The sequence below is a fragment of the Physeter macrocephalus genome, chromosome 7 (assembly GCF_002837175.3).
Source record: "Physeter macrocephalus isolate SW-GA chromosome 7, ASM283717v5, whole genome shotgun sequence".
Lineage (NCBI taxonomy): Eukaryota > Metazoa > Chordata > Mammalia > Artiodactyla > Physeteridae > Physeter > Physeter macrocephalus.
The window spans coordinates 61,452,243-61,470,674 of NC_041220.1; the positions used below are offsets into that span (position 1 = coordinate 61,452,243).

General features: G+C 34.7%; 1 protein-coding gene and 1 pseudogene across 1 annotated transcript in view; both read right to left on the reverse strand.

The window, feature by feature from the left end:
- The window catches only part of ARHGAP24 (Rho GTPase activating protein 24), a 509,262-nt gene that overhangs the window by 428,173 nt on the left and 62,657 nt on the right, over nucleotides 1-18,432 (reverse strand). The gene's annotated exons all lie outside the window — the stretch shown is intronic.
- Nucleotides 264-351, reverse strand: LOC112062446 (uncharacterized; annotated as a pseudogene).

The following is an 18,432-nucleotide window of genomic DNA, read 5'->3' on the forward strand; positions in this document are numbered from 1 at the left end:
AGAAAATCAACTTATTTTTTTTTCTTTTTAAATTGAGGTATAATTGACATAACATTATATTAGTTTCAGGTGTACAAAATAATTAATCAATATCTGTATATATTGCAAAACAATCATCACAAGAAGTCAAATTAATATCAATCACCATATATAGTTATAAATTTATTTTCTTGTGATGAGAACTATCAAGATCCACTCTCCTGGCTACTATCAAATATGCAATACAGTATTATTAACTATAGTCACCATGCTGTACATCACATAAAAATATGAAACGCTTCTCGAATTTGCAGGGGCCATCCTTATCTTCTCTGTAGTATTCCAATTTTAGTAAACATGCTGCCAAAGCAAGCAGGAAAGTCAACTTCTTTTCATGGAAAAAACTAATAGTTTGCTGAGAGCTCTAAGATGGCAACTATCATTGCACCATATGGCCACAAAGAACAAAGCAAATGGATCTGAAGCAGGGAAAAGGAAATAGGAGTTGAATGTTCCTTGTTCTATATTAATTAACCCCACCTATGACTAGACCCTTAAAAATAGGATCAGAAAGCAGATTTTATAAACATCTCAATTTTTAAGCTTTTGTGTGTCTTTCCCCTCCCTCCTAGTTCATTTTTCATTGGTAAAACTTTATTTTGAAAAGCTGTCTCAAGGAACAAAGAAAAGAGACTTTCCACCTAAATCTGAAAATTAATGGGATTATAGTACCTAGAGGATGGGGCAGCAATGGCAGCCATGAAGGGGAGCTTTTGTACACAGTGGGCAGAGTGAAGACAGCAAAACTGAAGCAAGTGGAATGCTGAGGAAGACAGTCAGGCTAAGGTGGGAAGAACCTTCCCAGCTGGGTCCTCCTCTCATAATAGGAAAATAACCTCTGGGCCTGTCACTTAAAGAGGTCCTCCATCTCTATCCCCTGATGGTCACATTTTTATACTTAGACAAAAGCCTGTCTAAAATACTACTTTTGATGTCAGATTTCTTTAGTGAATCCAACCCAGGAAAGTCAGTTATGCTGTCGATTACATTATCATTTCAAGGATCTCTATGGGGCCAGCTTTTTACTCAACCATACTTCAAAGAAAATATTATACAAGTAGGTAACTTTGGCTGAGATAGTTATTTGTCTACAATGAACTCTCAAGTTTTCTCCTTCAAATGCAAGCCTTGAGGTGCTTAATGATTTCCAATAAGAACCACTTCTTTTATTGTCAATTAATCCTGTGGGTTGAACATCATCAGCCTTGCTTTAAAGCTCTGGAAAATTATGGGCACTCTAAGTATATAAATCTTGTCCTAATCACTGAACCACGGTTACTCTCCCAATGATTTATTATATTGAGGTATTGACAATCCAATTTTTTCATTATAATTTGAGGAAAGTGGGGACAGGTCAAAATGAAAAAAATCTGACTGCTCTTCCACTTCATTCAGCATCATTCACATTATGATGGACTTTGATGTGTTAAACTTTAATCATTTAGGAGATACATTATTCTAAAAAAATTTGCGTACATTTTAGTTCTTCAAAGTATCTAATTAATTCACACTTCAGTTTTAGATAAGCAGAATAGAAATCTAGCTTTACTGCACCTGAATATATTTAATTAAGAGTTCCATGAAAGATAAATAAATCCCATATATAAAAAGCCATTTTTTAATTTAATTTTTTATTTTATACATTGTAAAAAGCCACTTTTAAAAAATAGGAATCTTGGGGCTTCCCTGGTGGCGCAGTGGTTGAGAGCCCGCTTGCCGATGCAGGGGATACGGGTTCGTGCCCTGGTCTGGGAAGATCCCACATGCCGCAGAGCGGCTGGGCCCGTGAGCCATGGCCGCTGAGCCTGCACGTCCGGAGCCTGTGCTCCGCAACGGGAGAGGCCACAACAGTGAGAGGCCCTCGTAACGCAAAAAAAAAAAAAAAAAAGGAACTTGGTGGGACATATGATATTTGGAATGTCCAGAAGCATATCCTTGGGGAACCCTCTCTCCCTCATTCCATGTTGTTTCTGATGGTAGCACCATCCCATTGCCATAGGGTGGGCCTGGACTTGATTACGCCTAGGTTCTGAGCTCTCAAGCAACAGTGACCAGCCCAGGAAGAGGGCATGTGACTGAAGCAGTGCCAAGTAGAGTCCTTCCTTAGGACAACTATAGTGACACTGGAAGAATGAGCATCTGTGATGAATGAGACTGACAGCATTCATCTCCCCTGGCCTGCAGAGGAAAGTGGTCTGCACAATGAAGTGATGCAGAGATAAGCAGATATGAGAAAAGACTAGAGAGAGCCCTGGAATATCCATCCTAGTTCTAGCTCTTGAAGTCCTGGCCTTTATGTATCTTCCTTTGATCCTATGAGATATGTCTTACTCTTCCCGGCAAAGTGAGCAAATAAATTCCCATTTGCTTAATCTAGCTTGAGTTGGTTTTAATCACTTGCTACCCCAAAAAGTTTTTCTTAATATCCAGGAAAAACACAATGAAACTATGTGTGGGAAAAATTTCTTTAAAATAATGAAAATCTAGGCTTACAACACATAGGCTTTAAAAATTTCTTTAAAATAATGAAAATCTAGGCTTCTCCTACCTTGCATCATACACAAAAATTAATTCAATATGGATATTAGACCTAAATTTAAAAGCTAACACTTCCTGAAGAAAACATTTCACAACCGGGATGAAAAAGTTATTTTTTAGAAAGGATATATAAAGTAATAACCATAAAAATTTATAATTTAGAAATTATTAAAAGTAAAAACTTCTGTTCATCAAAAGACATCATTTAAAAAAAGGAATAGGCAAGCCAGACATTGTCTGAAAATATTTACAAAACATATATCTGCCAAGAGACTTACATCCATAACATATAAAGGATTTCTACAACTCACTAATAAACAGACCAAAAAAAAAAAACAGTTTAGAAAATGAAAATAAATTAAATAAACCCTTTACAAAGGAAGATATAGAAATGTCCAATAATCTCACAGAAAAGTCCCAACACCATTAGTCATCAGAGAAACGTATATTAAAATCACAGTAAGATACTGTTACATAAACATTTGAATGGCTAAAGGTAAAAACAGTTGACAACACCAAGTGTTGGTGAGGATATGGAGCAAACAGAATTTTCAGACATTGCTGGTAAGAGCATAAATGGTACAACCACTTTAATAGAAGGTCTGGCAATTTCTTATGAAATTAAACACATCTTTACCTATGATTTTACCAATTCCAATCAAAGACGTTTAACCAAGAGAAATGGAATCCATATGGTCACAAAAATATTTGAACAAAAATATCCATATGGTTTTATTTATATTAGCCTCAAATAGAAAACACTCGATGCCCATCAACAAGGGAGTAGATAAACAAATTATGGCATAATCATATAGTGAAATACTCCTTAGCAATAACAAGAAACAAACTATACATATACATAACAACATAGATGAATTCCATAGTTATTATAATGTTTAAACGAAACCAGATACAAGAATATACACTTCATGATTCCATTCATATGAAGTTCTAGAATAGGCCAAACCAGTCTATGATGATAGAAACCAGAAAAATGGCTGCTATGGAGGGGATGGGAAGGGGCACAGGGGACTTTCTAAGGTGATGGAAATGCCTTATGCCTTTATGGGATATGAGTTATATGGGTACAGACATCTGTCTAAACTCATGAACTGTACATTTGAGATTTATGCACAAATTATGTTGTTCTAATAAATCTTATCCCTTAAATAAACTGAAAATATTGAATTCTAGTTAGTGGGATTGCTTTTTGCTATGGAATGGATTAGCAATTCTGAAATTACCTTCTGAGTATTCCAAGTTGAGTAAATAAATATGTATGTTGAATGCAATGGGAACCCAGGTTTCTCACTGTTGGAAAAGGAAGTTACAAACATGGAAATGGAAAGATGAGAATGTATCCTGTGTTTGAGATAGAATTAGAGATATCAGCATGAACTCGTGGTTTTTATTTTTTTAATAAAAATTATATATATTTATGGTGTAGACCATGATGATTTGGTATACATATACATGGTGAAAAGATGACTACAGTCAAGCTATTAACATACTATCTCCTCACATGGTTATCATTTTTTGTGTGTGATGAGAGCACCTGAAATCTACTCTCTTAGCAAATTTCCAGTATTTGATAAAGTATTATTAACTATATTCATCATGTTGTAGCTTAGATCTCTAGATTTATTCATCCTGCATAACTGCAACTTTGTACCCTTTAACCAACATCTCATGATTTTTAATAGATAGGTATACAGATACAGAAATAAATATAGACATATATTTACTAATGCTGCTCCCTGAGAGAACCCTGAAGTAATAACAAATCAGGAGCGAGCAATGAATGAGTACACATAGCATCCAGATCTTGACTTCTAAACACCATTTACTTGGAAATAGACTCATGGCTACTTGGATAAAAAAGATTGATTCCAGGGCCTCACCAGGAAAAGCACAAGGTGATGCTAGAATAACATGTGCTGGAAAGTAAGGAAATTCTCAAGAATGATGGAAGAATATTGAAAGGACACAGAGGCTAGTTTGAAGTGGTTTTCACTGGACAAATATGGGACAATTTGAAGATAAGAATAAATAATGATAGTAATAGATCACACCCATAGAATAAAACAAGAATACATGAGTTCTACTGATATAATAAACAAACAAGCAAACAAATAAACAAATGGAAGATGTGAGAAAGCGCTTCCTTTCAGTAGAATGTCAACTAATAAATATGGAAGCAATAATGAAGTTACAAATTATCAATGAATGCAAAACCTAGTGGGTAAATATTTGATGGGAAAGACATATTTACATAATCTCAAAGTACCTTTCCACAAATCAATCCTAATTTAGAAAGGGTAAAATAGTAACTTTACTGTGAAGAAACCTGGCAGACCCAATGCGACAAGAGTTTACATCATCAATGTTGGAATTAATTGACATCATGGGCCTCTTGATGGGATGCTCTGAGAAGGACACGTTATCTCTTCTGTGGTGGCCCTGCCAAAAATGCATAACCTAAACCTAATCATGAGGAAACATCAGACAGACAAAAATTGAGGTATATTCAACAAAATAACTGTTCTGCATTCTTCAAAAATCTCAAGGTCAAAAAAGACAAAATGGTTAAGGAACTGTTCCAAATGAAAGTACACTAAAGAGACATGATAACTCAACAGAATGCTTGACCGCAGCTTGCATCCAGAGCCAAAACAAAACAGAGAAAGGGGACATTATTGGGAAAATTGATAAAACTTAAATATAAACTGTGGATTAGATAATATTTTATCAATGTTAAATTTTCTCATTTTGATCAATGATAATTATGTTATCAAGGCAGTTATGTGACTTGTTTTTAGGAAATACACATTCAAGTATTTAAAAGAGATAGATGTCTTCAATTTATTTTTAAACAATTCAGAAAACATCATAAATAAACGTATATATAAACACATATATAAATGAATGATAAACGAAACAGAATGTAAATAATTGGGAATCTGGGTTAAGGGTGTTAGAAGTTCCTAGTACTATTCTTATAACTTTTCTGTAAATGTGAAAGTATAACAAAACAAAAAGTTATACAACACATATGCTTCACTGTATGCTGGCTCAAATGAGAAGCAAATTTTTTCATTTGGCCACCATGAGTAAGTCTCAAGTATGTTACTGTAATTGAAAAGGTACTACAGCGGGGTAAAAAACCTGTACTCAGAAAACTATAAGATACTGATGAAAGAAATCAAAGATGACACAAACAGATGGAGAGATATACCATGTTCTTGGACTGGAAGAGTCAATATTGTGAAAATGACTATTCTAACCAAAGCATTCTACAGATTCAATGCAATCCCTATCAAATTATCAACGGCATTTTTCACAGGATTAGAACAAAATAATCTTACCATTTGTATGAAAACACAAAAGACTCCGAATAGGCAAAGAAATCTTGAGAAAGAAAAACGGAGCTGGAGGAATCAGGCTCCCAGACTTCAGACTATACTACAAAGCTACAGTAATCAAAATAGTATGGTACTGGCACAAAAACAGAAATATAGAGCAATGGAACAGGATTGAAAGCTCAGAGATAAACCCATGCACCTATGGTCAACTAATCTATGATAAAGGAGGCAAGAATATACAGTGGAGAAAAAACAGTCTCTTCAATAAGTAGTGCTGGGAAAACTGGACAGCTACATGTAAAAGAATGAAATTAGAACACTCCCTAACACCATACACAAAAATAAACTCAGAATGGTTTAAAGATCTAAATGTAAGGCCAGACGCTATAAAACTCTAAGAGTTAGACATAGGCAGAACACTCTTTGATATAAATTGCAGCAGGATCTTTTTTTGATCCACCTCCTAGAGTAATAAAAATAAAAACAAAAATGAACAAATGGGATCTAGTTAACTTAAAAGCTTTTGCACAGCAAAGGAAACCATAAACAAAACAAAAAGACAACCCTCAGAATGGGAGAAGATATTTGCAAATGAAGCAACTGACAAAGGATTAATCTCCAAAATATACAAACAGTCCATACAGTTCAATATCAAAAAACAAATAACCCAATCAAAAAATCGGGGAAAGATCTAAATAGACATTTCTCCAAAGAAGACATACAGATGGCCAAAAAGCACATGAAAAGATGCTCAACATCACTAATTATTAGAGAAATGCAAATCGAAACTACAATGGGTATCACCTCACACCGGTCAGAATGGCCATTATCAAAAAATCTATAAACAATAAATACTAGCGAGGGTGTGGAGAAAAGGGAACCCTCCTACACTGTTGGTGGGAATGTAAATTGGTACAGCCATTATGGAGAACAATATGAAGGTTCCTTAAAAACCAAAAATAGAACCATCATATGACCCAGCAATCCCACTCCTAGGCGTATACCTGGACAAAACCATAATTCAAAAAGATACATGTACCCCAATGTTCATTGCAGCACTATTACAATAGCCAGGACATGTAAATATCCATCAAAAGGGGAATGGATGAAGAAGATATGGCACATATACACAATGGAATATTACTCAGCCATAAAAAAGAACAAAATAATGCCGGTATCACCTCACACCGGTCAGAATGGCCATTATCAAAAAATCTATAAACAATAAATACTAGCGAGGGTGTGGAGAAAAGGGAACCCTCCTACACTGTTGGTGGGAATGTAAATTGGTACAGCCATTATGGAGAACAATATGAAGGTTCCTTAAAAACCAAAAATAGAACCATCATATGACCCAGCAATCCCACTCCTAGGCGTATACCTGGACAAAACCATAATTCAAAAAGATACATGTACCCCAATGTTCATTGCAGCACTATTACAATAGCCAGGACATGTAAATATCCATCAAAAGGGGAATGGATGAAGAAGATATGGCACATATACACAATGGAATATTACTCAGCCATAAAAAAGAACAAAATAATGCCATTTGCAGCAACATAGTTGGACCTAGAGATTCTCATACTGAGTGAAGTAAGTCAGACACAGAAAAACAAATATCATATGCTATCTCTTTATATGTGGAATCTAAAAAAAAGGGTACAAATGAACTTTTTTACAAAACAGAAGTAGAGTCACGGATGTAGAAAACAAACTTATGGTTACCAGGGGATGGGGGGGAGGGATAAATTGGGAGATTGGGATTGACATATACACACTACAATATATAAAATAGATAACTAATAAGAGCCTGTTGTTTAGCATAGGGAAATCTACTCAATACTCTGTAATGGACTATATGGGAAAAGAATCTAAAAAAAAAAAAGAGTGGATATATGTATATGTATAAATGATTAACTTTGCTGTATACCTGAAACTAACACAACATTGTAAATCAACTCTACTCCAATAAAAATTAAAAGAAAAGAAAAGGTACAACACTAAAAGATAGTAAACATGGTTTTGGAATTAAATAGCTACCTGACCTTAAGAAAAGCCTTTGATTTTCTTGGTCTCAGTCCTCTGAGCCCCAAAATAAAGAGGCTGAATGAACTATTTGATATCTAAGATTTCTGTTAATTCTACAGTGTTGTGATTCTTAGAAATGGTCGTTTAACAGCATTGTACCTCTAGAGGTAACATGATTAGTAGGAAAATTTTTCTAGTTCAGTTACAGCTAAGACTTCTAAAGGAAAAAGGACAGTAAATAGAGTAGAAGTCTTGTTCTATTGTTCCATTCTACTTCTAGAGTAGAATTCTTGCCCTCTTTATTGAAATGCTATGCCGTTTTAGAATCTTATCATTTTATTTTTTGAAAATGTCATGCCTTAATTTAGAAGACTATAAAAACAACTACCACTGAAAATCTGTATGACATTTTCTTTGCTTTTATATAGAAATATGATTTTACTTGTTTAATAAATAATATTGATATATAGTGTTTACTATACACTCATTATTCTAAGCAATATATATGTGTACATATGTATTTGTGTATATGTGATTGTGTGTGTATATATACTCATTTAATCCTCAAAACTATTCTATGAAGTTAGTATGATTATTATTTCCACTTTACAGATAGGGAAACTAAGGTACCAAAAGGTACCTACAGTCCTACCGCTAATAAGTGGCTCTTTAAAAACAACCATGCATTCAAACCTAGGCAGTGTGGCTGCAGAGACTGTCTTAATCACAATTCTACATTTCCTCTCAAATATTACACAGAAATAAACTCTAGCATAGAATAGCATACACATTTTAATAGGTCCATGAGTAAAAGTGATCTGAGTCATGAAGCTATTTATGTCATAAGAATAAATATTTATATATGTTTTATGTGTATATATACATATACACACACAAAGGAGAAGCAAATTCTATTCTTCAAATATGTATACGTGTGTGTGTGTGTGTGTGTGTGTGTGTGTATGAGAAGGTTCATTTTCCAGATCTATCACTAATATATTCTTACCTTGATATTTATGCACATGTATTTCATTTTGAGTTTTTACTTTTAAAATTCTAATACTGGACAGACCCTTCCATGTGAACCTTTTGCCACATTGACTTGTTGCTCTTTCCCCTTCAGCAGCTTGAAAGCAGTCAAGTGAAAAGCTCAGAAACTGCTGGTTGTCCATTCTTTGCAGAGGGCAGCAAATAAAGCCCCGCCGTGCTGCAGAACACTTGACACTCTTAACCCAGGGAAAAAAGAATGAGGCTCGTGTGCTTGGTACTTTATGAGAAAATTAGCAGTGAAAAGGATAAGTTCCTTTTTGCCTTAAAACAAGAAACTATGGAGCACTGTGTCATTTCAGTTGGAAAAGTACAAAGTTGTAAGTCCTAAAAATTTTATTACAGCTTGACTAACACCTGTTCCCTCACTGCAGGTGCCAATATCTGTAGTCACCTGCTTATTTAGCTCAGTAAGGCCTCCCTAGACACTGGAAAATTACTCATGCTAATCCCAAATTCACCTTTCATGAGATCTAGGTTGGGCGAAAAAATAAAGCTGAAAGACTTAAGCAAGTATACTTTTAAATGGCAATGGAATTATCTGAGAGAGAGAAAAGCCAGGAGTGACAACAGTAAGAATTGGAACCCATAATGTTTTAATATGTCTGACATATTACCTTGCAAAAAATAATAATAATCACCAATATTTATACATAAGGCTTCTCATAAATTTCATATAATCTGAATTCCATGCATTCCTTATAATCCATATAATTCCTGACAGAACCCTTAAAAAGCAGGACTGATGTGCCTGTTACATGTAGGATCCAAATGGCTAAGGTGACTTGCTCAAGCCATAAACCTAGCAAATATCTGAGTAGGTTTTTTTTAAGAAGATGCTTTTTAAAAAGATGTTCTCTTTTCCTTTTTTTCCCACCAAACTACACTGCTTCATACTTACAACATCACCTTACACAGACCACACTGTATACTTACTAGCACTCCCCAAAACTGAAGGGACAAACACTGTAATGACAGAACAAAGAGTGAGCACTTAAATATTTATTACATCATAGCTTAATATTGTTATAAAAAATGTATAAGACAAAATTAACAGACTATTGAGGAAATATTCTAACAGTATTTATTTTTCATAGAGCTGCTTTAGAATTTTAAGAATTTAAACATAAAATGGAGATATTACATAAAGGGTCACTTATAAAAGTTCAAGTATTAGCACAACTTCAATTACAATCTTAGAGTGAAAAAATAAAACATGTTTTAAGGGTTGCAGAAAAAGTCTTCTCTCCAACATGGCTGTGAAATGTAATACTCGGGTTAATTAAATATGAAGTCTAGTAATGTCTTTTATAACATGAACAGATGGCCAATTTCCAATTAATTAGAAAAATAATCATAATTATCATCAAAACTATAATAAACACAATTCAGTCTTGTTTTGCCATTCAGAATCTTGTAATACCATAAAGGTCAGTTACCAAGATTTTTATCATTAACAGATCGCTAAATAATCCAGATTCAATCATCATTTTTCTGCAGCCCAGCTAAACCAACAGTTAATGATGGTATTCTTCCTGCTCCCACAGCTAAACTATTTTTTTTCTTACCCTCCGTCCCCATTCTCTCTATCCTAACTAGCTTTGTTCTACTCTCACCACCACCCCTTTGCCTCACACCTATATGATGACTTCATTCTTTGATGTTTCTAAGGGCCCCTCTCTTAGTGCTACTGCCAGACTGATCATTCTTATTTTTTTTTTTTTTTTTTTTTTTTTTGCAGTACGCGGGTCTCTCACTGTTGTGGCCTCTCCCGTTGCGGAGCACAGGCTCCGGATGCGCAGGCTCAGCGGCCATGGCTCACGAGCCCAGCCGCTCCACGGCATGTGGGATCTTCCCGGACTGGGGCACGAACCCGTGTGCCCCGCATCGGCAGGCGGACTCTCAACCACTGCGCCACCAGGGAATCCCGGAGACTGATCATTCTTAAACATGTATTTTATACAGTCCAGAACCTTCAAAAGCTTCCAACTGTATAGCACATTGTTTAAATTTAGCCTCATTTTCAAAGTGTCATAATCTAACCCAGTTTACCTTTCCAATTTATTGTTCATTACCCCCCCAATAAGCACCTATGAAGCAGTCGTCCAAATCTGTGTCTCAATTTAACACAAACACACAGTGCTTATTCTTACCTCTTCCTTCATGGAACTTACTACAACTAAAATAATCATTCTTCTTCATCATCGTAATCATCATCAACAGCAAATGTGCATATTACTTAACACGCACCAGGCAATGTCATTAGTGCATTATACTTTTTTTTTTTTTTTAGTGCATTATACTTTTTATATAATCCTCACAATAACCTTGTGAAGTAGATACTATTATAATCATCCTCATTTTACAGAAGGTCTAAAGCAGTCAAGTAACTCATGAAAGATCACGAAGGTAGTAAATTGTAGAGCCAGAATTCAAACCAGCAGTTTGGTTCCAAATTTTACACTCAACCACTATCTATATACCTCTGTCAGTAACATAATTAGCTATTAATTATTTCACATGTGCTACTCTTATCTCTTTAATTATAAAACTTATTTATAATAATTTTATTTCTTCGAGGGGCTTCTTAATATAAGATATACAGTTAGCCTGAAACAAATGTTTCTAAGGGAGACCATTTTATTCAAAGAATAAACGCAAAGATCCAAGAATTATGATTAGTCAAAATGTATAGAACTACATCTTCTGTCACCAACAAAGTCCTCTGAATCAGGACTTGTCTTCGACAAGAGCACTGAGAGGATGGAGACTGGCGCATGGGCCGGGCAGTAGCTGCTTAGGGGATTTCTACATTGGAGAGGCTGCAGGACAGTTTTCTGCTTGTATGAAAGACCAGAGATTCAGAAAACTTGCTTTGAAGCTATAGTTGCCAAACAAGGATACTTACTGAGATTGTAGGTTGTAAACCAATAAAAAGAGCAACACTTCCTAAGATGCTCTTACTTATTCTCTGCATAAGATTGGGAAAACATAAATAACCCATATTAGTTAAATTATTGTTAATTTATTAAGTAGGGGGGAGGGTGGACAGCACCCCACTAACCCCTCAAAACTTTATAGTGTCACTAGTGACTGATCATGCTGATGAACTGAAGCATACAACTTTTGGAAATAAAAGAGAAAATTCTTATGCACAGATATACATATATAAAATACATGCACATAAAGAAACGAGTAGAACTTTTTTTTTTTTCTAATAGATCAACAGGCCAGGCCTCTATACTCTCAGGAAGATTAGACTCATTCTTCAAGGTCCAGCTCAAATGTGAACCCATCTCTGAGGTTTTCTTTTACATGATTAATCACTGCTTCTTCTGTATTCTAACAGTATTTTATAAATATCTCTATTGGATTACATGGTATAAAAACTACTACTTAGAAAATGTGCAGATCTTGACTTCTAGACTGCTACCAACTCAAATGTGCATCAACAAATGAACAGATAAACCAATTTGATATAATCGTGCAATTAGTACAACTCAGCAATGAAAAGGAACTAATGATTAATTTGTAAAACAACATGGATAATTCTCAAAAGCATTAAGCTAAAGAAACCAGACACAAAAGAATACATACTGGTGCCAAGAACTGCGAAGGATCTGAGATTTTATTCAATGTGTAAGCCTGTAAGTTTCATTCATGCTGGCAGAAGACACAAGACTCTTGGGTCACAGTCAAAGGACTTTGTTACTCACAGCAGCAGGATTAGCTAGAGCACCACACCTGCCCAAACAGTGGGTTATGTTACAGGAGAGGAACCTGGGAGCTTCGGGAGCCTGAATCCATTATAATGGGCATTAAACCCGCCTGACTTTACCCCAAAGGGACACATTATCTCTAATGCACTGAACAATAACAAACTTGCTCTTTTCTCAGGAAGAAGACATTATCTCTAGCTTCCAAGGTTGTTCACTATACAAACACCTTTGGAAAAAACAGTCAGTACCTCTGCTCACAACAGACATGCAGAATCATGAAAGACTTATGGAAAAATATTTCCTAGTCACTATATGTGTTCATTCATATAACATTTCTGGAATAGACAAAACTAGTTTATGGTGGGGAAAAAAATTGGAACAGTCATTGTTTGGAGCCAGAGGTGACTATAAAGGATCACAAGGGAAATTTCTAGGGCGACGGTAATATTACATATCTTATATGGGGTAATGGTTACAAGAGTAATATATATATTTGTCAAACTCATCAAACTACACATAAAAGTATATGTAAATTATATCTAAATTATGTATGTACACATTGGGTATGTAAATTATATCCAAATAAAGATGATGTAAAAATATTTGCTGATCATAACTTTTAGACTGCTATCATCTCAAGGGCAAGGACTGTGTCTTATTTATCTATCTTATGATTACTGAGATGAAGTTAGCCAGCTGAATGTTCTTAGTAAGTTCTCATAAAGGCTGGTGGCACTGAATTATTAATAATGTTTAAAATGGGCCTTTAAGTATTCTACCTTGTCCTATGTTGATTTGAAATGCCATCACATTAGATTTTCTAAAGTTATTTGGTTGTGTTCATTTATAAATATTAATACATGTGAATATCAGTGAGCCATTAAAAATTTGTATTTTAAAAAATAAAATCTCTAAATACTAAATTATTTTGATGCAGGTTAGATTTAATAATGGGATGATTTGCTTAAAAAGATGAAAATGTTTGCTAATCCTAATTAGGTTATTTCCATATCATAAACCTAGTTTACTAACTCCTTTAGAAACACAATACTTTTCAAATTAATCTTCAGAATGAAGACAGTAGAAATATATTTGAAATTTGAAAGTTGCAAAGATTTTTTCTGATTTTCCTTTCACTTAACCAATTTAAATTTAGTGGAAATACCTGCTGTCTATTAGGTGGTAACACAGGCTAGCAAAACCTAAGAAAAAAAAGTTACAGCCTTAGTTTCCATTTATAACAGAATTTTCAAATCTCTTCTTCTCAATATATACTTTGGTGTGATTTTTATAATTTATTTTATAGATGATGAATATTTATTTTTTCAAAGAATATATTAATGTGAATTAAATAATTCCCTTAACTTATATTAAAGCATTCTTTGAAAGCATTAAGACAATGGATCTAAATAAAGCTATAAAATGGTTTGCCATCTTAGTATATATTACATTGTAAGTTAAAAAATTTGTCTTACTCTTATGTTTTATCATGTTATCCTTCATTTTTTCTACTTAAATATTGTAGCAAAGCATACTAGGTGATGCCAAGAGTTAATCACAATTCTAAAGAAAGTTTTCTGCAATTGTAGATGCCTACAGGTAAACACGGGCAAAAGAAGAGTTTTAAAACTCAAATAAGCAAAACTTTTTCTGGATACCAAAACCCAGCTTACCCTAGAGAATACATTCAAAATTTAGCAGGAAAAACATTATTTTTCCCTATAGGAATCTCTTGGCTCTATATGGATTTTTACACTTGAATTGTTTTTTGTCCACATTCTTTCAAACTAAAGTCCTATATTTTCATTGCTCAAAATAGACACTTTCTTCCCTGGACTAGCGTCAATAGTCAAAAGAGGAAAATAAAGAATGTTAAAGTATGAATGGCTGAGCATAAGAGGGGAGACCTTGCATCAAGAGTCGATATGTGTTTCTTTAATTGTGTCTTAAGCCCGATCCTTATCTTACCAACCAGATGGAAAACTTCTCAAGGTCAAGGATTGTGCTTTGTAATCTCATGCATAGCCCCGAATTGAACGTGAAGTGGGTATTCAATACTGCTTGTCCATTGATTGAAATGCAAATGATAGAGAGACTATTTTTAAAAAAGGTAGTTATATAGAGTATCTAAGATAGTAAAGATAATTTTCCTTCTCTGGATTAATTTTTCCTTGAATAAATTGGAAACAAATAAGGCTCTTTCCCAAAAAATGTGCTTGGGATATCATGGCTTCCCATATTGCATATAGTAGGAATGCAGTAAATTCTTGTGGCTTTGAATATTAATTTTTGATATAAAATTACCTAGGACCTGAAATGTGCATAAGATATATATTTTTTTTTACTGAAAACATAAATAGTCACACATATTTTTTAAGTGCGTATATATTTTTTGTCACAAAAAGGCACTATCCTTCAAATCACATCAGCCAAGTTAACACATTAATGGTAATTTTTCATTGACAGTTTTATGAAAAAGGAATTCTTCCTCACTCTTTCTCATCTTTCTTCAAGATCTTTAGTTAATTTAAGTTCACAAGATGTATCCAAAGTCCCCTATTACAAAGAAATATTGTTTGTCATAATTATGACCATTTATTTATTTGGCAAAATAGCTATAAAGTTTGGAATCTGAACACTAAATCTCCTTTGTGATCAAAAGCCCCATACCTTTTGTTTACCAGTTAAAGCACCAAATCAGCAATCTATTACAATTAGGTAGATATTTTGATCAGAGTTTCAATGAGTAATAAAAAAGGTATTTGGAACAGATTTGAAAACAAAATATAAGGGACCATTCATGATATGAGTGGCAAAGATAGTACATTTTAATCACTATACAGTATATTTTCAGTGATATGTAATTATATCTAAAGAAAAAAGTACGATAATATATTTCCATCTATATTTGATTTGTGTGTATGGCCCGACTCTTATGTTGAGGGTGCTAAACAATGATACAATGTAGCATATTATCTGATGTATCTTCATGTCCTAGGGATACAGTATAGGGATCCTATATTAAAGACGGAAATATTGAAATCTCACCCATCTAGAGGTGATACTCCTGGGCACATCAGCCATCAGGACATGGAAACTACACCCCCCAATAAGGCACAGGTCACCTGGAAAGAAAATAACATTTGGGTGATGGAGTGATCCTTGAGTCTTTATCCAAAGAACTGAAGGCTTCCTCAGGGAAGCCTCTCTGGTAAAGTTTTAAGTGTTTATAGGACCGTATGCCTCTCCTCTGTGGCAGTTGCCACAAACATAATTTTATATTTATCTGTGTGGTTCTCTCATTAATGTCTATTCACCTGAGTAGACCCTATGTTCTCTGAGAATACTATGTCCTTTTTGTGTGGGGACAGGATCATAATTGTATCACTTCAATGGAAACAGTGCCTAGCACATAAGAGAGTCAATAAATATTGTCAAATTTGTTGAATGAATTAAACACAGATGAACATTGAACACTAGAGATGTAACCTAAGTCAGGGTATATCTGTTACAATTAACGTCAAGAGACACAAGGGATCACCAACTGGGAAGACTGAATATAGAGCCCTTCATGTTTTCTATATTCAAGAGGCGAGTAATGGGAGAATGTATGGAAGAGATGGTCAAGGAACTGCCAGAACAGTCAGCGTTTAGGACAGGGGTATGAAGGAAGTCAAAGAGGAAAGAACTGTTAAGAACGAATGATGTACAGAGAGAAGCATCAAGGCTAAGTAGGTGGGAAACTGCAGAAGGGCCACCAAGTTTGGGGATTGGAGGTGACTAAAGGGTTTAAGCAGAAAGAGTTTCAGAGTGATAGAAATGGAATTAAAATGGAAATGGGAAAAAAATTGACGTAGTGAGTATGGACTAGCAAGTTTACTTTTCCAAGAAAATCAATAGTGAAGAAAATAGAGAAATAAAGCCATAATTTAGGGATGCAGGTCTTTTAAACTGCATGAGGGACTAAGAGACATATTCATAGACACACACACATACATCAAACTGCATCATAGAAGTTTTGCGTAAACTCTATCTTAGTCTTTTGGGGGGTGGGGTGGGGAGAAGAGAGTTTATGAAGAATTTAATGGGCATTAGGAAGGGCTATGTGATTCAGATGTGACAACATTCTGCTTTGGAACTGATTATTCTCCATAACCAAATCACATCCCTTCTTGTAAGTTTTTATGGGTTCCTTTGTTTTAGTCATCACTAGAATTGTCAATGAGGTAATGTGGAGACTCATTTCTGCCTTAAATCTCCTGAGCCCTTCCTAACCTGCATTCTATTTGTGTGCTACCAATCACATGGTAATTGCCAATTTCTACGTTGTTACATATTTACCATATAGCTGACTCCCTCATTTCAATTAGTAGTGTTATATTTATTGAATTGAATGTATGCTCTTCATACATAAGTTGGATACTTTGTGTCTGACTTGCAATAGTGAGGAATAATTCTGGATATAATGGCCATTTTTTCTTCAGCCTTTTATTTTTAACTTCTTACCATTTAACAAAAAGGTGCAATTTATTTACCATCTATTAAAAAGTATGAAATAAATGAAGCTATAAAATAATGCATTTTTGTGCTTCTAAACATCAATGGAAAACCTATCAGCTAAATTTGAGGCATTTTATAATCATATTTTGCAACTGAGCTCTCGGAAATAACACACTTGGACTTTGAGTTGGAATGTGTGTGTTCTACATACTTCAACTCCTTTTCTTGGGAGACATTCAGACCCACTTAATTAAATACACAGCTTTAGGGAAGTTATTGTCTTTAACTTGTAAACACAGCCAGAAGCAACCCAGCAGATCTTGGCTAAATGTGATTGGAACTGGAAGAATCCCCTTGTTCGGTCACTTTTATCTACTGCCCTGAGGTCACTACTAGTGCCAATGCCTTTGATTAGGTTGGAAAAGTAGGGAAGTCAAAAGGTGTGATCCCACTGATGTCCCATATGTCTGATTGACAACTGGAGGCTTTGTACAAATAACCTTATGCATAACTAAGCATTAACATAATATGGGGACTAGCTATTACGCTCTCTATTTCACATAGCTGATCCTGTGTTTTCAGAAGTCACTAATTTTTCCTTACCATCCTTCTTTGAACGCTCACATATTTCCATCTCCCTTAATCTCCTCCAACTACCTTCTCTCTCAATAAACAGACCAATACATTCTACCTGTAACCAGGCAAATCTGTCAACACACTGGCCCCTTTTGTTGTCCCCAACTATTATGCATCCTTTTGTTGGAGGATGTGACAAGAGAGCAGACCTTCGTGGTCTGACAGCGCCCAGCCCAACCACTTCCTAGTGCTGAAAACCTAAGGCAGTTATTGACAATAACCAATTAACAACTTAAAGACTGATATGAATTATTCATAACTTAAGGAAGTTATTTACAAAAACCAAACTTGCTGATTATTGTGTGATTTGCATAAAACTGGGTGTATCCAGAGCCGAATGAAGAGAAGGCAGTCAATAATACTTTCTTCTTTTCCCTGGTGTCTTTTTCAAGTTACCCCAAATTTACCTTTCCTTACTGGTAACGCTTTTCATTTCTATGTCTAATTTTTATATCTAATATATAAGACGTATATATATATATATATATATATATATATATATATATACACACACACACACATCTGCTATAACCTCCATGCTAGTGTTGGCTGCTTTACAG